This window comes from Megascapheus bottae, chromosome 9 (genome assembly GCF_031878675.1).
Source record: "Megascapheus bottae isolate mThoBot1 chromosome 9, mThoBot2.hap1, whole genome shotgun sequence".
NCBI classification, from domain to species: Eukaryota; Metazoa; Chordata; class Mammalia; order Rodentia; family Geomyidae; genus Megascapheus; species Megascapheus bottae.
This window is the reverse complement of record NC_143517.1, coordinates 26,125,097-26,151,642: the sequence shown is the minus strand read 5'-3', so window position 1 is coordinate 26,151,642 and position 26,546 is coordinate 26,125,097. Positions and strand designations below refer to the sequence as shown.

Sequence of the window (26,546 nt, the reverse complement as noted above, 5' to 3'; positions counted from 1 at the left end):
GAGCTCAGGGCCTGAGCACTGTCCTTGGACTTTCTCAAGGCTAGAGCTCTACCACTTGAGCCTCAGCACCATTTCTGGCTTTTTTCTATGTATGTGGTACTGAGGAATCGAACCCGTGTCTTCATGCATGCTAGGCAAGCACTTTTCCACTAGGCCAAACTCCCGGCCCCTATTCTATATTCTTAAATGAAATAACATTGCTTACTTGGAATATCTTAAAATTTGCTTATCAGTGATTACACCAAAACTCAGAAAAACATTCCCTTTAGACATGAAAATAATTTTGGTACAACAGGTATAATACAGGTTGAGTACAAATCAGATTTGGAAGAATGAATCCTACATAAGAAAATGTGTTATTATAGAAATAATGTCCTCATCATAATAAATACAGAATCACAGAAGAATTATACCAGATTATCTGTGACCTTGTCACAATAAATGACAACTATGCTTTTCTTCCCATTTGTATATATGTATATATACACACATATATGTATATATGTCTGTGTGTATATGTACATTTATATGTATATATACATAAAATAGAATTATAGAGAATATAGCTATACATCAGGCTTCTCTTCCAAAATGGAAGAGTTGGTACATGGCGCAAAGAAAATCTGTCATTAATATGGACCCATATCTAACCCATTCAGGGTGACACTAAAGGATGAGGAAGTGAATTTCATCTTCTACTTTTTGACTTAGATTGACTGAGTCTTGATCCACTGGACTGCATGATTTAGAACAGCCACTGCCCCATCTCAGGCCTTCAGTTTTAGACTGAGAGTTACACTACTGACTTCTTTGTTTCTTAGGGTTTGGACTAATGGAATTACATAACCCTTTGTTCCGATTTTTTGGCTTGCTGATGATAGATCCCAGGATTTGTGTGTGCCAGTTCCTCTTGCCTATCTATATATCCTATTGATTTTATTTTTCTGGAATCATGACTAATGTAATGCTTGATATATGTTAATGGAGTTATTGGCAATTAAAGGATTTATAATTTTAATGGACAAAATAGTATGTTATTTAAAATGATTAAACTCAGTCCTAGAAAACTGGGAAAATGTAAATAAGGAAAAGTGAGGGAAAATTTTAAGCCCAACAATTGCAACCTTGTGATGTAGTTAGTAGTGTGTGTGTGTGTGTGTGTGTGTGTGTGTGTGTGTGTGTGTGTATACTACATAATGTATTTGGAAGGTATGTTATTTTTTTGGCAGATTTCATAACTTATTCCTTGGTGGTATTCCTTTTTCTTTTCCTTTTCTTACTCTTTCTTCCCCTTCCTTCCTTCCTTCCTTCCTTCCTTCCTTCCTTCCTTCCTTCCTTCCTTCCTTCCTTCCTTTCTTTCTTTCTTTCTTTCTTTTCTTTCCCCATGCTTGATTCACTTTATTATTATTTTTGTATAAAAATCTTAGGTTGTGGCCACAGCTGGAGCTTGGATCCTCTGCATGGAGAGGTTTTTCCACATCTTGGAAAAACCTGGTGTGGGTTTTCACAAGATGGTCAGTGGATTTCTGGGAAGGAGATTTGGTGAAGACGGTCTTTTTCCAGGGTGGGAGTCAGGTAACTGGAGGTCTTGGAGATGGCATCAGAGGTGGCCTTGGCAAAGTTTCCCAAGGTGGCAGCACAGCCCCTGGCTGAGGTGTAGCCGTCGTGGATACCAGCCATCACTCACAGCTTCTTGGGGACAGGAGCGGAAGTGCCTCTGGGGACAGGGAGGAGACGCAGCAGCAGGGAGCCACAGCGGCCTGTCACCTTGCATGGGTCCTGTGGGGCTTGCCTGTGGTGCTCCCCGGTGGCCTCTCCGCAAGGGGACAGTGGAGGGCGTGGCCTTGATGATGGTCCCTCTGTGGCAGTGGCAACCTCCTCAGAGCACTTCACACCAGGCCGTCAGAGCCACGGTAGTGGCCACAAACGCCTTGATCGTGGTGCGCTGGCCAGCGCGGGTGTGCTGGTCTTCCACACCTCGTCGTGGAGGGACGCCCGGGAAGACGTCGACCATGGCGGACCCCTCGAGGGGCAGGGAGGAAGGACGGATCCCCTCCAAGACTGCATCTTCATGTCCCCAACCAGGCGGCCCAGTTTGGTGACGGGAATCCATCCATTCCTTGTCTTTGGCCTTGCCTCCACGAGCCCCGTGGCTGCGACCCCCCACCACCTCGCCTCCAAGGCCTCCCAAGCCTGGGCCCCCTGGGCCCCCTGGGAGGCCCCTCCCGCTGCACCACCATTTGGTGTCTTCCTGGAGAAGAAGAAGAGGGTGTGTGTGTGTGTGTGTGTGTGTGTGTGTGTGTGTGTGTGTGTGTGTGTGTGTGTGTGTGTGTGTGTGTGTGTGTGTGTGAAGTTAGGACTTCAACTCATGGCCTGGGCATTGTCCTGGATTTTTTTTTTTTTTACTTTCCTGCCCCTGCTGGCTTCAAACTGTGGTCCTGAGATCTCAGTCTGCTGAGTAGCTGAGACTACAGGTGTGAGCCACTGAAACCTGGCTTCCATCTTTTTTTTTTTTTTAATTGTGATTTGTTCCTGCACAGGTACTTTTAAAGGTTTTAAAGGTTTGCTTGGCATAACCTCCCCAGATTTAAAGAACAGGCATCTACTTTATTTATTCTTTATCGTCTATTTATTTATCTATTCATCTATTTATTTTTATGACAGTCTTGAAGCTTGTGTGCTATTCCTGAACATTTTTGCTCAAGACTAGCACTCTACTACTTGAGCTACAGCTCTGCTTTTTGGTGGTTCATTGTAGTTATGAGCCTCTTTTATTTTCCTGCCTCGGCTGCTTTCGAACTAGGAAACTGAGCTTTTAGCCTCCTGAATAGCTAGGATGAGAAGCATAAGCCATGGGTCCCTGGGTAGGCATGGCATTTTTAAATCCTACATTAATTGTGCTTTTACTTGTGTCAGGTACTGTTCTAAATGTTTTTAACTAACCAACTAACTAACTTTTGGCTTCCCAGCTATCCAGAAGATTGGTTGTACAGTTACTTCCCTCTCTTGAATGACAATGTCATAAAGGCACAGGGAGGCCGAAGTGGAGCCGATGACAGGGGAAGGCTCAGTGTTTTCATGCAGGTGGCATCTACCCCAGACTCCCTCATTCTTCACTATTCTAAGATGCTATCTCAGGCACAGAAAATGCCTCTGGTGCCAGACAGTCAACTGAGCAAGCACAAAGTTTAAAGGTGACTGACACTTGCTTCAGGGTTCTGAGCCTGGTGGGAGGGAAGTGTGTATGTGTGTGTGTGTGTGTGTGTGGTGATTAGAGGGTTCACAAACAGACTAGATACTACCAAATGAAAATGCTTATGTATAGCACCAAAGTTTTCAAATTTGAAAGAATCTGGAAATTCAGACTTCCGTTTAAAATTTTTTGATAATTAAATGATGGCTCCTGTGACTTAGAAATAACGTTGCATAAAAGACCATTTGTAGAGAAATAATAGGTGGTGTCACAAGTTGTAAATGAGCCTGTGTTTTCCTTTAATTCTTTGCCAGTTCTCCTTTCATTTCTTTAATTTAGCTTTCTGCTTCTTTTGTTGAATTCCAGTTCTACAAGGTGATAAAAATCATTACATTTGTTATGAAAGATGCTTGATTTTTTTTTTTATACAACACAAACATGATTAGGAGTTGTTTCACACTTTCAGGCTGTACAGTGGTGAGTGTTTGAAGGTACTATTATTATGCTACCAAGTGTGAAAGGGGTGTGATTCAGAAAGTTCTCTTAAAATTATTTTCTTATTTCCAATTAAAAACAAAAATCAGACCCCTTAAAAATAATCTTCATTTTTCCATTTTGGAATGCATCATGATACATGCTGCTGCTCAATCAGAAAACCTCATATTCCAATTCTCTTTCCTGGCTTCTTTTTTTCTGGTTCATGCTGAATATCCAGTCTCGCTCACTGAATATCTAGGATTACAAGTACAAGCCATGGGTCTCTGGCTAGAAATAGAGTTTTTGTTTTCTCCAGTGCTTGGCTTTATCTCAGGGCCTGAGCACTGTCCTTGGATTTTCCTCAAGGCTAGCACTCTACCACTTGAGCCACAACACCATGTCCAGCTATTCTATGTATGTGGTACCGAGGAATCAAACCTGGGTGCATGCTAGGCAAGCACTCTACCACTAGGCCAAACTCTTGGCCTTAGACATAGAGTTTTAAGTCTTACATTAATGTGCTTTTACTTATGTCAGGTACTATTTTAAGCTCTTTAAAAAAAACTTTTGGCTTTATAGAGAAGCAAATAATTTTTAAAATTCTTTTTATCATATGAATGATATGAACCAACTAATATACTTCAAATTTAGTGCTTGTTAATTTTTTGTGGTACCAACTACTTTATTTTATTTTTAAAATTTTATCTATTTTTATTGTAAAGGTGACAGAGGGGTTATAGTCACATAAGTCAGGTATTGATCACATTTCATTTTGAACAGTATCACCACTTTCTGAATTTTCTCCTAGTATTTTTTTCCCTCCTGGACTGCACCCCCCTCATCCTGCAAGTTGTATAGTTCATTTTCAACATAGAGTCTAGTGAGTATCAGTGTCGAATTAGTTCATTAGAGATGGTGGGACAAAGGGTGAGTTTATTTAGTGTTCGTTATATACAAAGTCTTAGATTCCAGGTTATGAGAATGTGTGTTTTATTTGTCTATGTAACTTTTTCCCTAATGAAGTGAATCACCTTGGGTATAAACTAGATCTCGAGATCTAGCACCAGTGTCTCCAACTCTTACAGCTGTTATTTCTTATGTTTAATTTTAATATATTGCCATCACCATTCTGCAAAACACTTAATGTGACAGCCCAATAAGATACCTTTTTGAACTGGACTTGGTCTACAGGCCATTCATCAGTAGTTATCCCTATATGAGGGATGAGCTGGTCAGTTTACAAGGCACCAAAGTGGTCCAGGTAAAAGGTAAAGAGGTGTGAGTCTACATCCCAGGTGTGAGAAATGAGAAAAGCCTCAGTGTATGTAATGAACGGCCCAGGGCACCCTGAGGCTGGTTCCTTGTGAGGTAAGGGTTTTCTGTCACCTTCAAACACTGAGAAAATCTTTTTCCCTGTCAGCTGCTGTATTTATCCAGCTATCCACAGATGGGGCAGGGCTACCTGCAAGATGAGCATGGTATCAGCTAGTGCTGGGAGCATCTGCATTTAGCTACATGTTTAGATGATCCAGAGAACAGGAACTTGGATCAGTAATTGTACCTATGGAATTTTCTTTTTTTTGGGGCGGGGGGTTAGGGGGTGGAGAGAGGAGGAGTGTGGGCTTGAACTCAGAACCTGAGCACTATCCTTTTGTGCTCAAAGGGTAGCATTCTATGACTTTGAGTCACAATTCCACTTCTGTTTTTTGGGTAGTTAATTGGAGATAAGAGTCTCATAGAGACTTTTCTTCCGTGGGCTGGCTTGGAACTATGATCCTCAGATCTCAGCCTCCTGAGTAGCTAGGAATACAGGCTGAGGCTAATGACATTAAAATTAGATTTTTGTTACCCTTTTCAAGAGAGAACATGACCACCTGAAGGGCCAGGTAAAGCTGTGGGGGGAATGCTGATTCTTTCCTGAAGCTTCTGTTACAAGGTTATTATCATTATTACAAGTCTGTTATCTTGGAATGAGCTACTTATAGGAAGACAGCCTTTTCCTGTATTCCCTCAAATGTCAAAATACCATAAAGCACAGAAAATAAAAAAAAAATATGACTCATAGAGTGCTCTGTACTTCTAGGTTTGCATTTCTGATAGAAGTGTGAATTGATCAAAGTGATAGATTCTTGTATTGTCTTTTTCCTAGGTCTTGTTTCATTTAGATTAGATAATGAGAATAGACCAGTTCTTGTGCAATTTGAAGCCAGCTTCATTTCCTGGTTCTCACACACCAGCCTGACATTGTTGTGTTTGAATTTACAACATGGCAAAGGGATGTTTATGTCCCCGCCCAGACAGCTGCACTCATTGAAATAGAAGAAATGATGATGATGTTTATTTCCCGAATGGCAAAACCCTGAAACCCTTGGTCTCTAAAAATAGGTCAGTGTTTTACTTAGAGGTGCACTGGAAGTGTTTATCTAAACTCAGAACTGTCTCACAATAGTTCTCCAGAGTGGGTCTTGCACGGTTGTGTTTTTTTTTTTTCTTTTTTAAAACTAGGTCTTTGGAATTCTGCAGATTTTTTTTTGTTTTGTTAATCTTGGGGCTTGAACTCCAGGCCTGGGCACTGCCCCTGAACTTTTTCAAGGCTAGTGTTCTACCACTTGAGCCACAGCACCATTTTCAGCTTTTTCTGTGTATGTGATACCGAGGAATCAAACACAGGAATTTGTGTATGCTAGGCATGTGTTCTACCACTAGGCCACGCTCCTGGCCCCCCAGATTCTTTTTGAAACATTGGAAGATGTGGAATCATAATTACAAGAGTATTTTCATGTATTTGAAGAACACATTTTGTGGAGCTGTGGCTCAAAGGGTAGAGTGCAATCCTTCAACACAAAAAGCTCAGGGACAGTGCCCAGGTGCTGAGTTCAAGCCCCACAACTGAAAAAAAAGGACAAATTCTGAGAAATAATGGATTTATATGATCATTTCTCATGAATTCTCTAAATCTGAATTGATTGGATGATGCCCAAACTCTGAGTTAAGAGTTTCTATGGCTGCCTCAATTCCAAATTGCATTTAGGAATAAAACAGAGGGCATAGGGGAGTGAGACAATCAATATTCTTTAGTTTTGATTTTAAAAACATTCTACAACTTTCACTCTGTAAATCCAAAAATAAACACAGTTCTTTGGACAGGCTGAGCTGTCATGGAAAGGTTTTAAGCTGGTAATTATTTGCATAAGAGACAACTTTTCACTGTTTAGTAGTCTCTAGATCTAGTACCAGTATTGCCAATTCCTAAAAGCTCTATTTTTCATATTTAATATTCCAGGAGCTATTAGAATGTAAAAGAGAAGAAACTGGCAGGTCTTGATAAAGTCAGTAGATTCACTAGCCTTTTCCCCAATACATCTGAATTGGCTATTAGTTGTTCTCACTTTGAATTCTGTCTGAGCGAGCATATGCAGGATTCCCAAGTCAGTCTAAGAAGGTTCCCCTCGTTTCAATTCCAAGGACTTGTATAAAAGGCACTAAAAGTCCTGACCATTGTCTCTGTCCTTAGCATCATGCTAGCACTTCAAAACTTAAACCATCTATCTGGGCACGGATGGCTCATGCCTATAATACTAGCTACTCAGGAGGCTGAGATCTCAGGATTGAGGTTTGAAGTCGGCCTGGGCAGAACAGTCCCTCTGAAGCTCTTCAATTAACTACTCAAAAGCAGAAGTGGTGCTGTGGCTCAAGTGGTAGAGCAGGACCCTTGAGCACAGAGACTCAGGGACAGTGCCCAGGCCTTGAGGTCAAGCCCATAACCTCTAAAACAAAGTAAAACTAAACAACCCTACCCAAACCAAACAAAAAACGTAAACCATCTGTTCTGAGTGTCTTCACTCTGTTCTTAGATCTTGCCATTTCCCTTCCTATCTGGTGTGCTGGCCAATTCTATGTCCTGATGGATCTTCAAAGAGAATTCAGAGCATCTCTAGTCCTTCCTGCTTTCCTGCCCATGAAGCACACAATTCAATCATTAATTGTGTTTGCATTATTTTCAGAAGTAATGAGAATAATAAACGGTGTTTTCTTTCCAAATGTCTGGCTTCATTTGTATTTTATTTTTTTGCCAGTCCTAGGGCTTGAACTCAGGGCCTAAGCACTGTCCTTGGGCTTTTTCAAGGCTAGAGCTTTTTCACTTGAGCCACAGCACCACTTTCAGCTTTTTTCTATGCATGTGTTACCGAAGAATGGAACTTGGGTCTTTGTGTATGTTAGGCAAGCACTCTACCACTAGGCCAAACTCCTGGCCCCTTCATTTGTATTTGTGTATAGAGCCTAGTAAGGTCTTCTATGCTGCCTGGTAGAGGGATTTCCTGCAGTGTAAAGCCAAACACTTTGTCACAAGGACTCACAATGCCAATCTCCCACTTTTTTTTGTTGTTGTTGTTCTTGTTGTTGCCCATGGGTATTGAATTTACTGCTTGGATGCTGTCCCTGAGCTTTTTCTGCTCAAGGCTAGTGCTCTACTACTTTGAACTCCAGTGCCACTTCCAGTTTTCTAGTGGCTAATTGGATTAAGTCTATAAGACTTATGGGTAGGTGTGGTGGCTCACGTCTGTAATCCTAGCTACTTAGGAGGCTGAGATCTGAGGACTGTGATTCAAAGCCAGCCCGGGCACTAAAGAACGGGAGACTCTCATCTCTAATTAATCACTAGAAAATGGGAAGTGGGGCTGTGGCTCAAGGGGTAGGGCAGTAGCCTTGAACGAGCTCAGGGACAGCATCCAGGCTCAGAGTTCAAGCCCTCAGCTTCCCTTGGTAATTAGGATTATAGGCATGAGCCACTGATGCCTGTCTACCACTAAAAACTTTATGTCTGTATGTGCCATTCCTGGGCTTTGAACTCTGGGACTGGGTGTTTTTCCTAAGCTCCTTTTGTTCAGGGCTAGAACTCTAGGGCTGGGAATGTGGCTTAGTGGTAGAGTGCTTACCTTGCATGCATGAAGCCTTGGGTTTAATTTCTCAGTACCACATTAACAGAAAAAGCCAGAACTGGCACTGTGACTCATGCTAACCTTGAGCAAAAGAATCTCTGGGACAGTGGCCAGGTCCTGAGTTCAAGCCCCAGGACTGGCCAAAAAAAAAAAAAAGGCTAGCATTCTACCACTTGAGCTATAGCATCACTTCTGGCATTTTCTGTGATTAATTGGAGATAAGAGTCTCACAGACTATACCATCCAGGCTGGCTCTGAATCACAGTCGTCAGATGTCAGCCTCCTGAGTAGCTAGGATTACAGGCCCGAGCCACCTGGTCCCACTATTTTTCAGGAAATGTTGGTGGTTTACCATGGCACTTACTTTTTCATTTCATTCAATTTCTCAGAAACATAAGTTTACCTGAATGTTTGTTACTTCTGGCGCTTGAAAAGGGTGGGCATGGAAGGATAGAGAGTGGGGAAAGATAAGTTGGATTTGGCCAACAAATGCCATGTGCATGCATGGAAATGTCACACTGCACCCCACTGAATACATGCTGATGAGAAATTAAAAAGAGCTGACTTGAAAAGTACCCAAGTCAGAGCATCATAACCCAGGACATGATAAGGACACTTGCTCAGCCATGTTCATCTCTGCACTATTCACAATAGCCAAACAATGGAAACAACCCAGATGCCCTACTGCGGATGAATGAATACAAAAAATGTGGCGTGTGTGTGCGCGCGCGCACACACATACACACACACACACAATGGGATTCTACATAGCCAACAAATAAGATAAAATAATGGCATTTGCTGGAAAGTGGATGAAACTGGAGCAAATCATGTTGAGTGAGATAAGTCAAGACCAAAGGAACAAAAGGCACATGGTATTCTTTTTTTTTTTTTTTTTGCCAGTCCTGGGCTTGAGCTCAGGGCCTGAGCACTGTCCTTGGACTTTCTCAAGGCTAGAGCTCTATCACTTGAGCCTCAGCACCATTTTCTGCTTTTTTCTATGTATGTGGTACCGAGGAATGGAACCCAGGTCTTCGTGCATGTGAGGCAAGCACGCTACCACTAGGCCAAACTCCCGGCCCTACATGGTATTCTTAATAGGTGGATATTAGATCCAAACAGTACAAGAGCAATGACTCAATATTTGGGTACTCAAGGTCAATCACATGAACGTGGAGCTATAACTATATAAACATAAATAGTTATGAATCTCTGATGGGATATATACTCTATAGACATAATGATATATTATTTAGGTCAGTATGTATCTATGACATACAAACTCTCAGCTTAATTTTAAGTTTGTTCTTAAATTTATGTGCCAATGATGGTATATAGATTCCATTCTTAAATACTTATTTGTTAAACTTGACATTTGAAACATGTTGTAAAAAATCAGTGTTAATAAAAAAATTACTGGGCCGGGAGTTTGGCCTAGTGGTAGAATGCCTGCCTAGCATACACGAAGACCTGGGTTCTATTCCTGTGTACCACATACATACAAAAAAGCTGGAAGTGGTGCTGAGGCTCAAGTGGTAGAGCCCTAGCCTTGAGACAGCCCAAAGACAGTGCTCAGGCCCTGAGTTCAAGCCCAGGACTGGCAAAAAAAAAAAAAAGTACTCAAGTCATTAATAAATTAAGTCAAGTGGGGGCAGCAGCTGAGAGGACTAGAGTCAATTTCTTGATTCCTGGCTGATGTGCTCTTTCTCTATGAGTGTGTGGGGACCACACTCCTCTTGTCTCATGGGCTCTGCATGCCCCTGGGACCTCAGGAACCTTGAGCTTAGAACAGAACACCCATTCCTCTTGATGTCTGGATGGTTACTGCTCTCATGTTGTGGCTGGTTGACCAGCCCTACTATGATTCCAGCCCACAATGCATGCAGCTGGGCTAACAGGTTTTTTTTTTTTTTTTTTTTTTTTTTTTGCCAGTCTTGAGGCTTGAACTTGGGGCCTGGGCACCATCCCTGAGCTGCTTTTCCTCAAGGCTAGCACTCTACCACTTGAGCCACAGCACCACTTCTGGCTTTTTCTGTTCATGTGGCACTGAGGGATCGAACCTAGGGCTTCATGAATGCTAAGCAAATATTCTACCACTAAGCCATGTTCCCAGCCCTGGGATAAGTCTATTTACAGTGATTTGGCCTACTTTCCCAGATACCAATTTTATGTTATCTTAATCCTTCCTTTTTAATATCATGTATTTATCATGGTATTATTTAAAGTTATGGAACCAGTCTGGTGCTTATCAATAGATGGACCAATGAAATACATATATATGTACATATGTAAGCATGTATATAAGTATATATGTGTACATATATGCATGTGTGATATATGCATACATGTATGTATGTGCATATGTGTATGTATGTTATGTACACATAAAAGGCTGTCATATATATATGTTATATCTTGCATATGAAACGCATAATACAACCAATTACTTCATAAAATCAATATATGCTAATAAAAATTTAAAAAGTATTCATATGGGTAGCTTTCTAAAGCATTATGACAACAAATGGAGGGACAAAGGGTAAACAAATGCAGCAGTGGTAGTCACTGAACACTAGGTTGAAAATGAACTATACAACTTGTGAGTGGGCATGGGAGGGAAAAACTGGGAGAGAGTGGGGAAGGGGTAACATTGTCCAAACAGCAGTGTATGTTTTTTCTGTTTTTGCTAGTCCTGAGGACTGAACTCAGGGACCGAGCACTGTCCTTGGGCTTTTCTCAAGGCTAGTGCTCTACCACTTGAGCCATAGCACCAGTTCTGGCTTTTCTATGTATGTGGTACCAAAAAGTCAAACCTGAGTCTTCAGGCATGTTAGGCAAGCACTATATTACTGGGACAAACTCCTGGCCCCAAAGCAATATACTTTTGTCTGGTGCTGGTTTTTAGGCTCATGCCCATAATCCTAGCTGCACAGGAGGCTGAGATCTGAGGATTTCAGTTTGAAGTCAGTCTGTGAGACTCTTACCTCCAATTAACCACCAGAAAGCCGGAAGTGGCACTGTGGCTCAAAGTGGTATAGTACTAGCCTTGAGCACTAAAACTCAGGGAAAGCACCCATGCCCTAAGAGACAAACAAGCAAAAACAAACAACCCCCCGCCCCCAAAAGTATTCTTTACCTGATATATGTGTCTGCAACCTGTCTGGATATCACCTTTATAGTAATAATTTAAAAAAGAAAAAAATAATGACAATAGCAAGATGTGCTGCTATGGCATCCTGCCTCCTTAGGAGAACATAGAATGTTTAAGTAATATTTGCCACTGGATGGCCTGATGGCAGAGATTCAGGAGAATGCTCTGAAGACAGTTACCTTTCCTATGAAAATTTAAAAAAGTAATGAACGTTTCTTAAGTTGTCAGTCAATCCTAAACATGAGCAAAAACAGGTAAATTCTTTTTTTTTTTTTTGCCAGTCCTGGGGCTTGAACTCAGGGCCTGAGCACTGTCCTTGGGCTTTCTCAAGGATAGAACTCTACTACTTGAACCACAGCTGCCTTCTCCTCCTCTTCCTCCTCCTCCTCCTTCTTTTCCCTAGTTCAAGGGACTGAACTCAGGGTCTGAGCACCATCTTTGGGCTTTCCTCAAGGCTCATGCTCTACCACTTGAGCTATAGCACCACTTCCGGCTTTTCTATGTATGTGGTGCCGAGGAATCGAACTTGGGTTTTTGTGAATGCTAGACAAGCACTCTATCAGTAGGCTAAAATCCTGCTTTATTGTTGCTTATCCTCTCCTTTCTTTTTCTTTTCTTTTCTTTTCTTTTTTTTTTTGGTTTGGTCATGGGACTTGAACTCTGGGCCTGAGGGCTGTCCCTGAACTCTTCAGCTCAAGGCTACTCCTAGAACCGCAGTGCCACTTCTGGTTTTCTGGTGGTTAATTGGAGGTAAGAGTCTTTAGTGCCTGGGCTGGCTTTGAACCTTGATCCTCAGATCTCAGTCTCCTGAGTAGCTAGGATAACAAGGCATGAGCCACCAGTGCCCAGCTCTAACTTCTTCTTTCTATGCACGAAGATCGAAAAGACAGGTCAAAGATGAAGGAGCTCCAGGCACCTATTCTGGATCACTACATTGGAGCTCATCTCTTGGGGGAAAGATGAGGCAGCAATATCTGCAATATAAGATACCTATATCTATAAGAAATAGAAGGGCTGGGAGTTTGGCCTAGTGGTAGAGTACTTGCCTAGCATGTGTGAAGACCTGGGTTTGATATCTCAGCACTGTATACATAGAAAAAGCTACAAGTGGTACTGTGGCTCAAAAGGCAGACCACTAACCTTGAGAAAGCCCAAGGACTGTGCCCATGCCTCCCACAAAAAATATACATATATAAGCAACATAAGCAATGTCTGCAATGTAAGAAAGAATATAAGAAATGAGTTTTCAGTGGTTGGTGTGGAATGGTTAGGCAACTTTGAAAGAAGGCAAGAAAGATGGGCGCAGTGGCTCATGCCTATAATCCTAGCTACCCAGGAGGCTGAGATCTGAGGATCGTGGTTCAAAGCCAGTCTGGGCACTGAAGACTCTGAGACTCTTATCTCCAATTAACCATTAGGAAGCTAGAAGTGGTGCTGTGGCTCAAGGGGTAGGGTGGTAGCCTTGAGTTGAAGAGCTCAGAGACAGCGCCCAGGCCCAGAGTTCAAGCCCCATGACTCACAAAAAAAAAAAAAAAAAAAAAAAAAAGAAGGGAAGTTTGTGGCTCAGCCTCAGTTCTAGTTAGAAAGACAGCACTAGTGAAATCTCTTTGGCTGGGCCTGGTGTCTGCATGGCCTCTGTGGGAGAGTTAGCACGCTGCTCTTTCCTTATTGTTTCAAACAGGACATGACCTGCAGTCATTTAAAAGCTGTTTTGATTTCTTCCTCCTTCAGACAGTTCATCCTGCCTTTAGCTGATTTGCCTGTAAGGGATGAGAAAGGAAGGAAACTAAGGCAAGAAGGAAGGAAGTTTCTTCCATACAGTCAGTGACCTGTCTCCTTCTCAGGACCCAGGACACACAAGTATTCATTGGGTGTGTCTCCCCCCTCCCCCGTCCCTCTCTACTTCCCCTACCTCCCTCCCCCCAGCTCCTCTCAGCTGGCCACACAGCAATCCCACCTGCAGCCCAGGCCCTGTCTCCTTTCCAGGCCAAGCTGGACTGGTGGCAGGAAGCAATGAAGCAGACCTAGCAAGAGACCCAGCAGTCTCTTCTCTGATCCAGACATCTTGTCTTCTGCCTGTGTGTCCATCCCTCTGCTGAGGGCAGAGCTGCTGCAGTGCGCCTGTGGGCCGGGGCACCCTCAGCTTGCCCCTTCCCCACAGTGCATCCTGGTTCCTAAATCTGCTGCTCTGATTAGGGGAAGGGATGAGCCCAGAAAATGCTAAAATCCAAAAACATCTCAAATTTTCAGGGTTGGGGTGGCCTGCAGGGCGAATTTCAAGGGGCATGAGTTTGATCCCCAAACCCCTATACCACCCTAATTGTTTTGGGATAAAGGTGATTGATATACTCTGGATATTTTTTTGCGGGGGAGGGGGGTCGGTTGTGGGGCTTGAACTCTGAGCCTTGCTGCTATCCCTGAGCTCTTCAGCTCTTCAGCTACCACCCTACCTCTTGAGCCACAGTGCCACTTTCTGGGTGGTTAGGTGGAGATAAGTGTCTCACGGACTTTTGTGCCTTGGATGGCTTTGAACCTCGATCCTCAGATCTCAGCCTCCCAGCTAGGATTACAGGCGTGAGCCAGGCTGACATCTTTTTAAATGAGTTCTCTGACTCTTCTCCTGTCACTGGCTTGGCTGCCAGGCCTTGGGCTATAGTGACTGCCACCGCTGCTAATTAGCAGACTCCAGTTGTCTCCTGAGTTGCCAGAGTTGTCTCCATGGCATTCAGTAGCAATTGTCTATATGTTGGTACCAATCCAAGTCGGGGGTGAGGACCAAGAGAAGGTCACCAATTTGGCACCCTTCAAATGGATAACTTTTATTCTGTGCATTCATTTAGTGGGGCAGGGGCAGATGTGGGAAGAACTTTTTCCACTTAGCACTCAAGAACTTTGTCTCTTTTGTGGAAAAGGAACAAGTCTGCATTTTGATCATTTCTATAACCAGTCCTAGGTGATGATCTAATTTAAACTGGGTTACAGTTTTAAGAGTCATTGTGAATTCTGTGTAGATTGAAGCTTCTGACAGTCGATGGGGCTCCGGGCAGCTCCAAGCATTGCTGGCAGCGGGAACTGTGTGATGCACAGTCTTCGTCTATGACTCCAACAAGCTCAGTTTTCCCATGTAAAAATACCTTGCCAAACCTTTAGCCATGAGATGCAGCCAGCACATCATGAAATCTAGCTGTTAACAATAAGAGAACATTTAAGCAGCATTCTGGTTTCTGGAGATCAGGAGAGTTTCTTGGAGGACCTTCTCCAGCACAGATTAAAATGACCTTTCAAATGTGCCTTCCATCTTATCCCTCAGGACATGTTCCTACTCTCATAAATTCTGCTATAAAGATAATTTTAGGATAAAAATGTCATTTTTTATTTCATCTCCAGAAAATTGATTTTGACATTTCCATCCTTATATGAAGATGTTGCTAGAAGACTGGCTGGGCAGATGGGTGACTCATAGATGTGTGTGTGTGTGTGTGTGTGTGTGTGTGTGTGTGGTCTAAAGAAAATAAAATGATGTGGCGAAAGCCTTTACAGGAAGGATCTATCTTATGATCTAGGTTTTGAAAGGGTACAATGGGATCACAAAAGGTGGCCAAGTGAATTTGGAATTTTCCCAGTTCGAATGCAAGGTTGGGAGCCAGACCTGCCATGTGTCCTGGAGCCACGCCTGTAGGGTATGATGCTGGAGACCGGAGATGACTTGTCTATCAGGAAGAGGTGTCTTGTCCTGTGCCTCCCAGAGCCACTGTCCAACCTCAGCTAGGGCAGCACTGCATTGTATTTTATATATTATTGTTGTTGCCATTGGCATTCTCATCATTGTTGTTGCCCTCCTCCTCCTCTTCTTCCTCCTCCTCCTCCTCCTCCTCTTCCTCCTCTTCCTCCTCCTCTCTTCCTCCTCCTCTTCCTCTCCTCCTCCTCCTCCTCCTCCTCCTCCTCCTCCCTCCTCCCTCTCCCTCCCTCCTCCTCCTCCTCCTCCTCCTCCTCCTCCTCCTCCTCCTCCTCCTCCTCCTCCTCCTCCTCCTCCTCCTCCTCCTCCTCCTTCTTCTTCTTCTTCTTCTTCTTCTTCTTCTTCTTCTTCTTCTTCTTCTTCTCTTTTTGCCAGTCCTGGGGGCTTGAACTCAGGGCCTGAGCACTGACGTTGGGCTTTCTCAAGGCTAGAGCTCTATTGAGCCACAGCACCACTTCCAGCTTTTTCTAAGTATGTGGTATTGAGGGATTGAGCCCAGGTCTCCGTGTGTGCTAGGTAAGCACTCTACCACTAGGCCAAACTCCCTGCCCTTCTTGTTTTTTTAATCCTCCCTTGGCAGGTGCTGGGGACTTGAATTCAGAATTACACTTGATTTTTTTTTCAGATAGAGGCATAGTTTTAAGCCATTCTGGAAAGACAAATATGAGACTCCTTCTCTAATTAACCAGCAAAAAGATGGAAGTGGAGCTGTGGCTCTAGTGGTAGAGCATCATCCTTAAGTGGAAAAAGCTAAGGCCCTGAATTCAAGCCCTAGTTCTTGGTCTCTTTCTCTCTGTTTCTTTATGTCTCTCTGTCTCTCTCTCTCTGTCTCACACACACACAGAGCTTTCAAAGAAACATGGCAATTTTGACCTCTGTGGGAAAATGTGATCTGGCTTGTAGTCAACATCTTTTATGGGCTCTAAGGGCTGTTAACTTGGGAGGCAGCAGGGGCTATGGTTCTGCTGCTGGTAAAGCCAGGCCCAAGTGGTAATTAAACATGACCTTATTGCTTCCAGACCATCAGGGACAGCTGGGTGGGATCTCATTAATGGGATCTTGTTATTCTGAGTTTTGGGAGAACAGTATGGCTGGGAGCTGGAGTGGTGGGTAACAGCACTAGTTACATACCCTTTTCGTTAATGAGTTCTAAAGATTACAAATACATTGGCTTTGTGTGCTGACACAGCCTGAGGGAGGTGTGGAAAAATCATCACTGCTCAGCAACTGGATTTTCAGAGGTAGAATGAGACACGGGAGTCTGCAGACTCGAATCCCCATAGATCTGGAGCTGAACGATGTGGCCAAGACAAAGCAGGCTGGGTGTGCGTATAGTCTACAGTCCTCTTGGGAGATCCATTTGGGAAACCTGCCACCTACTTAGTGAGTCCAGCACTTGTCACCATGTAATCCATTAAAATTATGTTAATATGATCTGATGGATTTACCTGCTTTCTCCAGCACAGAAAGCTCACAGGTTCCATCCAGCTGTGGAAAGTTCTGGGAGAGGAAAGTGCAACCAGGAAGCTCAGTTTATCTCTGAAGAAAATAACACAAATTTGCCTGGGCAAATGTGTGAAGATTTTAGTCCCAGAGCTACTAAGTTAAAACACCTGTGTAATACACACATACATACATTTACAACCTAACCCAAATGCCATATGAAGAAGTCTGAAACTATGTTCTCTTTTTTTTTTTTTTTTTTTTTTTTTGCCAGTCCTGGGCTTGAGCACAGGGCCTGAGCACTGTCCTTGGACTTTCTCAAGGCTAGCACTCTACCACTTGAGCCTCAGTACCACTTCTGGCTTTTTGCTATGTATGTGGGGTACTGAGGAATCAAACTTGGGTCTTCGTGCATGCTAAGCAAGCACTCTACCACTAGGCCAAACTCCCGACATTTTTTTTTTTTTAGCAGTTTAGTTTTTCTTTTATTTATTTATTTATTTATTTATTTATTTATTTATTTATTGCCAGTCCTGGGCTTGGGCTCAGGGCTTGAGCACTGTCCCTGGATTTTCTCAAGGCTAGGGCTCTACCACTTGAGCCACACCACCACTTCTGGCTTTTTGCTATGTATGTGGTACCGAGGAATCGATCCCAGGTCTTCGTGTATGCTAGGCAAGCACTCTACCACTAGGCCAAACTCCCAGCCCCTATGTATTTTTTTTTTTTTTACAATAATTCACTCACAACTCAAATGTTGCTCAAGAAATTTATCTTATTTTTACTTGATTTTTTTTCTTCCGGTTGTGGGACTTGTACTCACAGCCTGGGCCCTGAACCTGAGCTGTTTTACTCAAGGCTAGTTTTCTACCACTTTGAGCCACACAGGTGCACTTCCAGTTTTCAGGTTGTTCATTGGAGATAAGAATCTCACAGATTTTCCTTCTCTTGGCTTCACACTGTGATTTCAGCCTCCTGAGGAGCTTAGATTACAGGGGTGAGCCACCAGTGTCTGATCTTGACTTGAGGTTGTTTTTTTTTTTTTGCCAGTCCTGGGCTTGAGCTCAGGGCTTGAGCACTGTCCTTGGACTTTCTCAAGGCTAGCACCCTACCACTTGTGCCTCAGCACCACTTCCGGCTTTTTGCTATGTATGTGGGGTACCGAGGAATTGAACCCGGGTCTTCGTGCATGCTAGGCAAGCACTCTACCACTAGACCAAACTCCCGGCCCCCCTTGACTTGAGTTTTATTGCTGCTCTGCTAGTATAGATTAGCTATTTGCTAGCTGGTCCTAGGAGTTGGTTTTATTTTTTATTTAATGGAAACCATGAGCTGTTTAACCAATTGTTTTAAATATTTACTGAACATGGGGTGCTCCAGAGACTTGTGGTTCACATCTCTGAGAGTTAGTTGTTGTCTTCCCTGTCTTAAGAGAAAGGGAAAAAGGCTTGGAAGGCTCAATGATTTTCATTCAAGTCTACCATCTGGCTAGAGCTACAATTCACATGGAGGGCTTGTGAATGAGAGGTCCACAGAGATACTAGTGGCCTTTCCTAACTCAATATCTTCTTTTTTATTGTTACCAGGCTGCAAAAGCCAAACACATAGTCTATTTTTAGAAAATACACTGAGTATAATGTAGGGTGTTAAAAGGGATTGAATATTGAATTCAGTAATAGCTTCTTTTTGTTTTCATTACTTTTAATTCTTCATTTCCAAGATTTAGTTACTCTTCTATCTTTATCTTCTAGAATGATCTATTTGTTTATATTCATTTACTTATCCAATAAATTATCACACACACACACACACACACACACACACACACACATACATCTACACACATGTATTTGAGACAGGGTCTTAAACTGTAGCCCAGCTGGCTTCAAACCGATGATCCTTTTACTTTAGCTTTTCTAGTGTTGGGATTACAGATATCTGCTACTACACTTTCAAATAACTTTCTGACGAAACATTTAGAGAATGTGATAGTAAATGGGAAGGAAATGCCTATGCAAAGAAATTATTATATAGACTCAGTAATTTCTAAAGCTTTCTATAGAGTCATAAAACTTTAGAAGTGGTGTCATTTCTTATTTCTGCCTTCCTTATGTCTCTCTTTCCTTTATTTCCTCTTCCTCATCTTCATTGTTCTTCCTTCTTTTCTTTTAGGTATAAAAGTCTAACCTTCATGCCAAATTTTTGGAATCTATGCAAATTTATTTTTAAATTAATGAACTCAGTTCAACATATTGTAAAGAAAGGTTTTGGAGGATTTTTCCATTCTTTAGTCTGATGTCATTGAACTTCAGCTGGCTTTGGTTATAAGAGATGCAATAGTTTTATAACAGATCATATTTCCAGACACAGTGGCAAATGAAAAGTGCTATAGGAAATTTGTAAACAATATAATTTTGACTCCTTGTCAGGACAACATAAAATGACCATGTTGGTCACTGTTTTTCAGTCGCACACATTCTCTGAGCCTAGGAGATGGGTTAAATCTTTCAAGTTGAAGAGTTAGCCCCAATTTCTCCTTGGCAATCAAACAGTTATGTCTGTCATCTTTGGAAGCTCAGTAGCAGAAACAGAAGGTCTTCTAGGCAGACCTGGGAATGAATTTACCTAGAGTGAAAGGGAAGTGTTTGTTTAAAAATTCATTATGAAAGCTTAAGGCTTGTTGTTTAGGGACACAATTCTGTAGTGTAAATCTAACACTTAAAGAAATGAATTGGAGCCGGGCGCGGTGGCTCACACTTGTAATCCTAACTATTCATGAGGCTGAGATCTGAGGATCACAATTCAAAGACAGCGCTGGCACTAAAGAACGTGAGAGTTATATCTCCAATTAATCACTAGAAAGTGAGAAGTGGGGCTGTGGCTTGAGGGGTAGGGCAGTAGCCTTGAGCTGAAGAGCTCAGGGACAACCCGCAGGCCCAGAGTTCACACATAGAAAAAAGAAAAAAAATGAGAAATATGGGATAAAGAAGCCACACTGATGGACCCTCAGAAGTTCTGAAGCCATCCAGATTATCTCATTGGAAGGTCCTAGTGCCTTTTTGACCTTACTCAGCTCTTAAAAGTTTGCTAAAAGTGACCCCTCTTGGACTAAATAAAGGTTACTTTGATTTTTCATTGTCATTGTAGCATTGATGAATATATGCTTATTAGTTTCTCTATATTGTAACAAATTCCCTTTACACCTTTTTTAGGCCCTATTTTTTTTTAATTTTTATTTTTTACCAGTCCTGGGGCTTGAACTCAGGGTCTGAGCACTGTCCTTGGGCTTTTTCCTCAAGGCTAGAGCTCTGCCACTTGAGCCGTAGCACCACTTCTGACTTTTTCTATGTATGTGATACTGAGGAATTGAATCCAGGTCTTCGTGCATGCTAGGCAAGCACTCTACCACTAGGTCAAACTGCCGGCCCAGACCCTATTTTTATTTTATTTTTAAAAAAATCATACACATGACAATAAAACATTTTGCTTGCATATCTCTGAAATGAATTTTGAACACTAACCATCTAAACCAAGTACTGATGGCTCACGCCTGCAATCCTAGCTACTCAGGAGGCTGAGATCAGAGGATTGCAGTTCAAAACCAGCCTAGGTAGGAAGATCTGTGGGACTCTTACCTCCAATTATCCACCAAAAACCCAGAAGCAGTTAAAGTAGTAGAGTTCTAGCCTTGAGCAAGAAAGCTCAGAAAGGGCCTAGTTTGGACTAGTGGTAAGGGTGCTTGCCTAGCATGCATGAAGACCCAGGTTCAATTCCTTGGTACCACATACGTAGAAAAAGCCAGAAGTGGTGTTGTGGCTCAAGGGGTAGAGCACTAAACTTGGGAAAACCCAAGGATAGTGCTCAGGCCCTGAGTTCAAGCTCTAGGACTGGCCAAAAAAAAAAAAAAAAAGCTCAGGGACAGCACCTAGGCTCTGAATTCAAGTCCAGAACCAGCACAATAAAAACTATCTAATATTGTCACTAAAATTTTGAATAATTATCAAAGATTTGTTGAATACTACTATTTCATATATATTGATATTTAAAATGAATGATACTCCTTATTTTAATGAATCTTATAACATGTAATCCAATGAAATTATGACCTGTTTAAAAATGTATGAGCAGGTTTTGCTATAGCAGTAATTTTTTTTTTCTGATACATGAGCACTAGTGTTTTATACCTGTTATTCTAGCTACTCAGGTTGGTGAGATGTGAAGAGTGTGGTTCAAAGGTAGCCGGGTTAGAAAAGTCCATGACAGTCTTTTCTCAAATTAACTACTAAAAAGCCAAAAGTGGAGCTGTGACTCAAGTGTCAGAGAACTAGCCTTGAGCAGAGAAGCCCAGGGACAGTGCTCAGACCCTGAGTTCCAGCCCAAGGACTGGCACACACACAGATACAAACAGACAGACAAACAGACAGACACACAATATACTGATTTAAAATTTCTTTATTTTCTGCTTTCTAGACCTTGTATCTCTTTTCCTTCTCTTAGAATTTTAGGTTAATATTATATGCTTTTGTGCTGGAAGGTTTTCTGTTGATCACCCTGGTAATGTTTTGAACAACGCATGTATATGTTGGTTTTTTTTTTTTTTTGCCAGTCCTGGGCCATGAACTCAGGGCCTGAGCACTGTCCTTGGACTTTCTCAAGGCTAGAGCTCTACCACTTGAGCCACAGCACCACTTCTGGCTTTTTTCTGTGTATGTGGTACCAAGGAATTGAACCCGGGTCCTTGTGCATGCTAGGCAAGTACTCTACCACTAGGCTAAACTCCAGGCCCTATATGTTGTTTTATATGAACAAAAAGTTGTATTTTAAAAGTGTTTATATTGGATTATGGTGGCTATTATTGCAATTAAACCAAAGCAATAGATTATGGTGGCTATTACTACAATTAAACCAAAGCAATACAAAATTCTGATGAAAAACAATAGAGAAATACAATTCTCAAAATATTATAATTGTTAGCACACACTAATAGTGCAAACAGGTGAGTTTCACTGGGAAAAGAGCTTAATAGTGAGCTAGTGAGTCGACTGTGGATTCATATTTGTGACACTGTGATTAAATGTGTCTTTTTAGGAACTCTTTTGGTTTATAACCCATTGCAGGATTCTGGATGAGCAAGAGCTAAGCCTTTGCTCTGAAGCAAGCAGAAAAGTGACCATGGGAGGCAAGTTGAGGAAGGACTGCCCCTTTTCCCAGTATGACAGAACAGCTTTGGCAGAATGGAAGTGAGGTTCTGAAGCTGAATCCCTTTTGAAGTAGCCATGGCTACCACACTGAACAGAGGGAGTGGTTTGGAGTCACCTCCCATAGATGAGGTCAATCAGTGTCTTGGGTCTAACTTTACAGGTGCAGCATGGATGGATTCTGGTTGGAAGCCAGTCCATGCAGAAAAGTCTGTGAGGCTCTTAAGTCCAATAAGACAGCAAAAAGCCAGACATGGAGCTGTGGCTCAAGTGATAAGAGTATTAGCCTTGAATGAAAAAGCAAAGCCAGAGTACAAGCTTTGAGTTCAAGTCCCCAATCTAGCACACACACAAAAGATTCCATTGAAATGGGGCACCAGTGGCTCATGCCTATAATCCTACATACTCAGGAGGCTGAGACCCGAGAATTCTGGTTTGAAGCCAGCTGGGACAGGAAATCCTGTGAGATTTATTGGTAATTAATCACCCTCCCATCTCCAAAAAAAAAAAAAAAAAAAAAAAAGAAGAAGAAAAAGAAAAAAGCTAGAAGTGTAGAAGTGGAGGTATAGCTCAAGGTATAGAGCACTAGCCTGGAGGACAAAAGTTCAGGAACAGCATCCAGGCTCTGAGTTCAAGCCCCAGGACCAGCACACACACACACACACACACACACACACACACACACACACACACACACACACATTTTATTAAGGACAAATCCATTAGTTAGGTTGATCTTGTTTTTAAATAACTGTTTTGCATCTCAACTTCGATCCTGTACGTATCATGAATTCCCAAGGTTGCCTTTTTTGATTACCAGTGCACCATCTGGTAACGTGTGCACATATGTCTTATATTGTATTTCATGGATTTAGGGAAGACAGGGATTTGTTTATTAAGCCCATGGTAACTGTGAACTAAGAAAATTTAGGAGAGAACACATAAAATGACTTCTTAGAGAAATGTTTATTTTGTTGTCGTGTTTTGTCATAAGAATAGAACTCCTCTTACATACAGAGGAGTTAGTGGTAGGAAAAACAATGTAGCTGATGGTTCTAAGCACAAAGATGACATGCTGGATACTTGCCAAGAACAGAAGTTACAAGGTAGTGCATCACTCTGGGAGCATCTTGTTACCACTCTACCTTTGGTGAGGATCACAGGAGAAAACAAAACAAAACAAAACAAAACAAATTCTGCAGTCCAGAAAGACTGCACCCAGTTTTAAAAAATAAGAACCCATGTTTACCTTTGATCTTCTTATCTATTATCATCGTGGAAAGCTTACTATTACAGAATTGGGATGGGTGCCCCCTCTCCTGGGAACATCTGCAGTTTTTGCTCTGGTAAATGGGTCATACAATTAATTTTTCCAAAAAAGCCACACATAAAGCTTAATTCAATTTAGCCACAAAGTCTGGCTTCCAGGCAGACTCTTGTGTGTGACTCCCACAGGTTTTCTGGAGTTGACTTGGAGCGTGCTTGAAGGGGATTGCATCAACTCACAATGGCTGTGCATAGAAAATTAAGTGTCACCTTACTCTTCATGAGGCTACATGCCTTGGTGCAAATCTCTGTGGCGAAGCTGCTTCTCATGAGATATTTCTGGTAGAATATCCTGCCAGTTTCATGACACTGGAGAGAGAGTGGAAAACTCATGAGGAAAGGAAAGTGCACTTGGGCTCCATGGGCTTTAGTATCTGCCGAGTGGTCATGCCCTCCTCTTTCCCAAGCCATAAGCTTTTGCTGCAAGAAAAAGCCTTCTTCTTCGGTTGCTCAGCAACCACTGCACCTTGGCCAGGAGGACATCTCCTGCTGGGTTCCAAGAAAATCCTGAAAGTAAGGGAAGGCACACTTAAGAACCTTCTGTTTCGTGGGTGTATTTAGGTTAGAAGTTTCAAGCTGACTTGGTTGCCTGGGAAGTCTAAAGCCAAAGTAGGCTGCCATTTTGAATATGCTGTTTTGTTAACCTTGTATAATGTAAAAACAAAGCAAAACAACAAACTCTAACTGGTGTGGGTACCCAACCAATGTCTCTGGCCATTGCATGGGATTGTGATGGAATGTTTTAGCGCTGTGCTGTGTGACTACTCTCAAGTCTTCTCAGTGGTTCCCATGATGAGGTGGGTTTTGAGAATCTGGGCAGTCAGAAGAGGGTGAGATTTTCTTCACTGACTGAGGGAATGCTCAATTTTATGCCTGGTTTCCTGGCCAAGCTCTGTTTCCTTTGGTTCTATGTATCAACTCTGCCTGGAGAAGGACTTCCTGCTGACCTCAGTGTCTGAGGGTGTGGCTGTGGGAAACAACTTAGCTAGAGGATTCTTAAGTCTGTTTCATAGAAAAGTCACCGAGCACACAGGTTAGAGCTGGCATGGGTTCTCTGCTTTGTGTAGTTCTCAGAGGCCCAAGATTCTTCCAGAACAACACTCTAGCACCTCCGGGGCAGAGCCCTTGTCCTTAATATCAAAGGTGGGAGCTGGTGGCTCACACTTCTGATCCTAGCTACAAAGAAGACTGAGATCTGAGGATCTCAGTTCAAAGCCAGCCAAGGGCACAAAAAGTCCGTGAGACTCTTATCTCCAGTTCACCACCAGAAAGCAGGAAATGGTGGCGATGTGGTTTAATGTGGTAGAGTGCTAGCCTTGAGCTGAAGAGCTCAGGGTCAGCGCCTAGGCCCAGAGTTCAAGCCCCAAGACTGACAAAAGGGCCCACAGTGAGGCTTGGCTTAAGTGATAGAGCACTAGGCTTGACCAGAAAAGCTCAGGGACAGTGTCCAGGCCCCTGAGTTTAAGCCTAGGACTGACACACTCAAAAGAAAGATGATGGCAGCACTGGTCTTAAGGAGTGTGTTGAAAGGGGTGAACTTGATTGGAAAACAATGTTAAAATATATGGAGATGTCATATTGTTACAGTATCTCACTTTGTTATCTGATATATTGAATTTATTTGTATTTGGTTATTTGAAATTTGATAGGGAAAGGGGGAAAACCAAGATGGGGGGTGGGTGGTGGGTGGGGGGAGGGTGATGGGTACCAAGACATGTGAAAGGGTATCAATGTATGTGAATTAATGCACCTTCTATCTGGCAAATATCATGTAACCCTTTTATTAATTACAATAAAAAATATATGGAGATGTAACAATGATTCCCCACCCCCACTCTTGTCTAACTGATATAAGCTAATAAAAAAGGATGCATTTTATTCACAGTAGATACCTGTGACTCATGCCTGTAACATTAGCTACTCAGGAGGCTGAGATCTGAGGATCATGGTTCAATGTCAGCCCAGGCAGGAAAGTCTGTGAGACACCTGTCTTTAGCCACCGGAAAACCAAAAGTGGTGTGGTAGCTCAAAGTGATAGAGGGTTAGCCTTGAGTGAAAAAGTCCAGGGACAGTGCCCATGCACTGAGTTCAAGCCCAGTTACGAAAGAAAAAAGAAAAGAAAAGATAATGGCACAGGTCTTACAGATAGCTGGAAGAGTAAAGTGTAAAAAAGAAAGTGAACGACATTTATCTGTCTCAGGATTTTATGCCCACTAGTGCTTGCATCTTATTGATTAAGACAGTATGAGGGAGGCTGGGCAAAGTAGCTTATATTCTGGGCAGCATGTAATAATTAGGAATTATTTGTTGATAGGCTATCAGGGTCAATTCAGTCTCTGACATAGTAAAGTAATAAGCTTTCATACTATTTAAAGTGAGTTTATATTAGAGTAAGTAGGAAGGGATTTGTTAGTCTTACCCTTTTCCTTTCTCTACCCTCCCTCCCGCTCTCCCTCCCTCTCCCCTCTCTCTTGTTTTCTGAAGACAAAGTCATACTGTACAGTCCAAGTTGGCCCTGAAGTTGTGATCTTCCTGCTTCTTCTCCCAAGTATGCTGGGATTACAGACATGTATCACCACTCCCAACCAATACACCTTTCTAACACAAAAACAAGAGAACCCTTCTTTCACTGTTCTGTTCATCCAGACACTGAAGTCCTGGAAACCTCAAATGAACCATCCATCAGGATAGTTGTGCCTGTTTTCCATCTCTCTCACCTTACGTCTTCCAAAGGTCAGAATGTAATGGCACAGGGGTAGTCTAAGTTAGTGATGAAATACATTATTTTCATTAGATGCCTACCTTTTTGTAGGACTAAAAAGGATGAGACTTACTTGCCCTCCGAAGGAACAGGAATATGTGTTATATGATTTGCTGCTACATCCCAACTCATGATATGAGGTCTGCTGTATGGTAGGTATTCAATAAACACTTGTTGAATAAACCAATGCCTTGATGAATGGGAAGCTATGTGGAGGACTCCAGGGCTGACATGTGCTGTGTGCTCAGCCTGGGGAAGGCCAGCTTATTTGCTTAGTAGTTTTGGGGTAATGCCTCCATTGAGTTATTATAGCAAGGACAT

General features: G+C 42.4%; 1 pseudogene; it reads right to left on the bottom strand.

Moving 5' to 3' along the window:
* Nucleotides 1-1,423: 1,423 nt before the first annotated feature.
* LOC150058916 (small ribosomal subunit protein uS5-like) overlaps nucleotides 1,424-26,546 on the bottom strand; it is a 58,747-nt pseudogene continuing 33,624 nt past the window's right edge.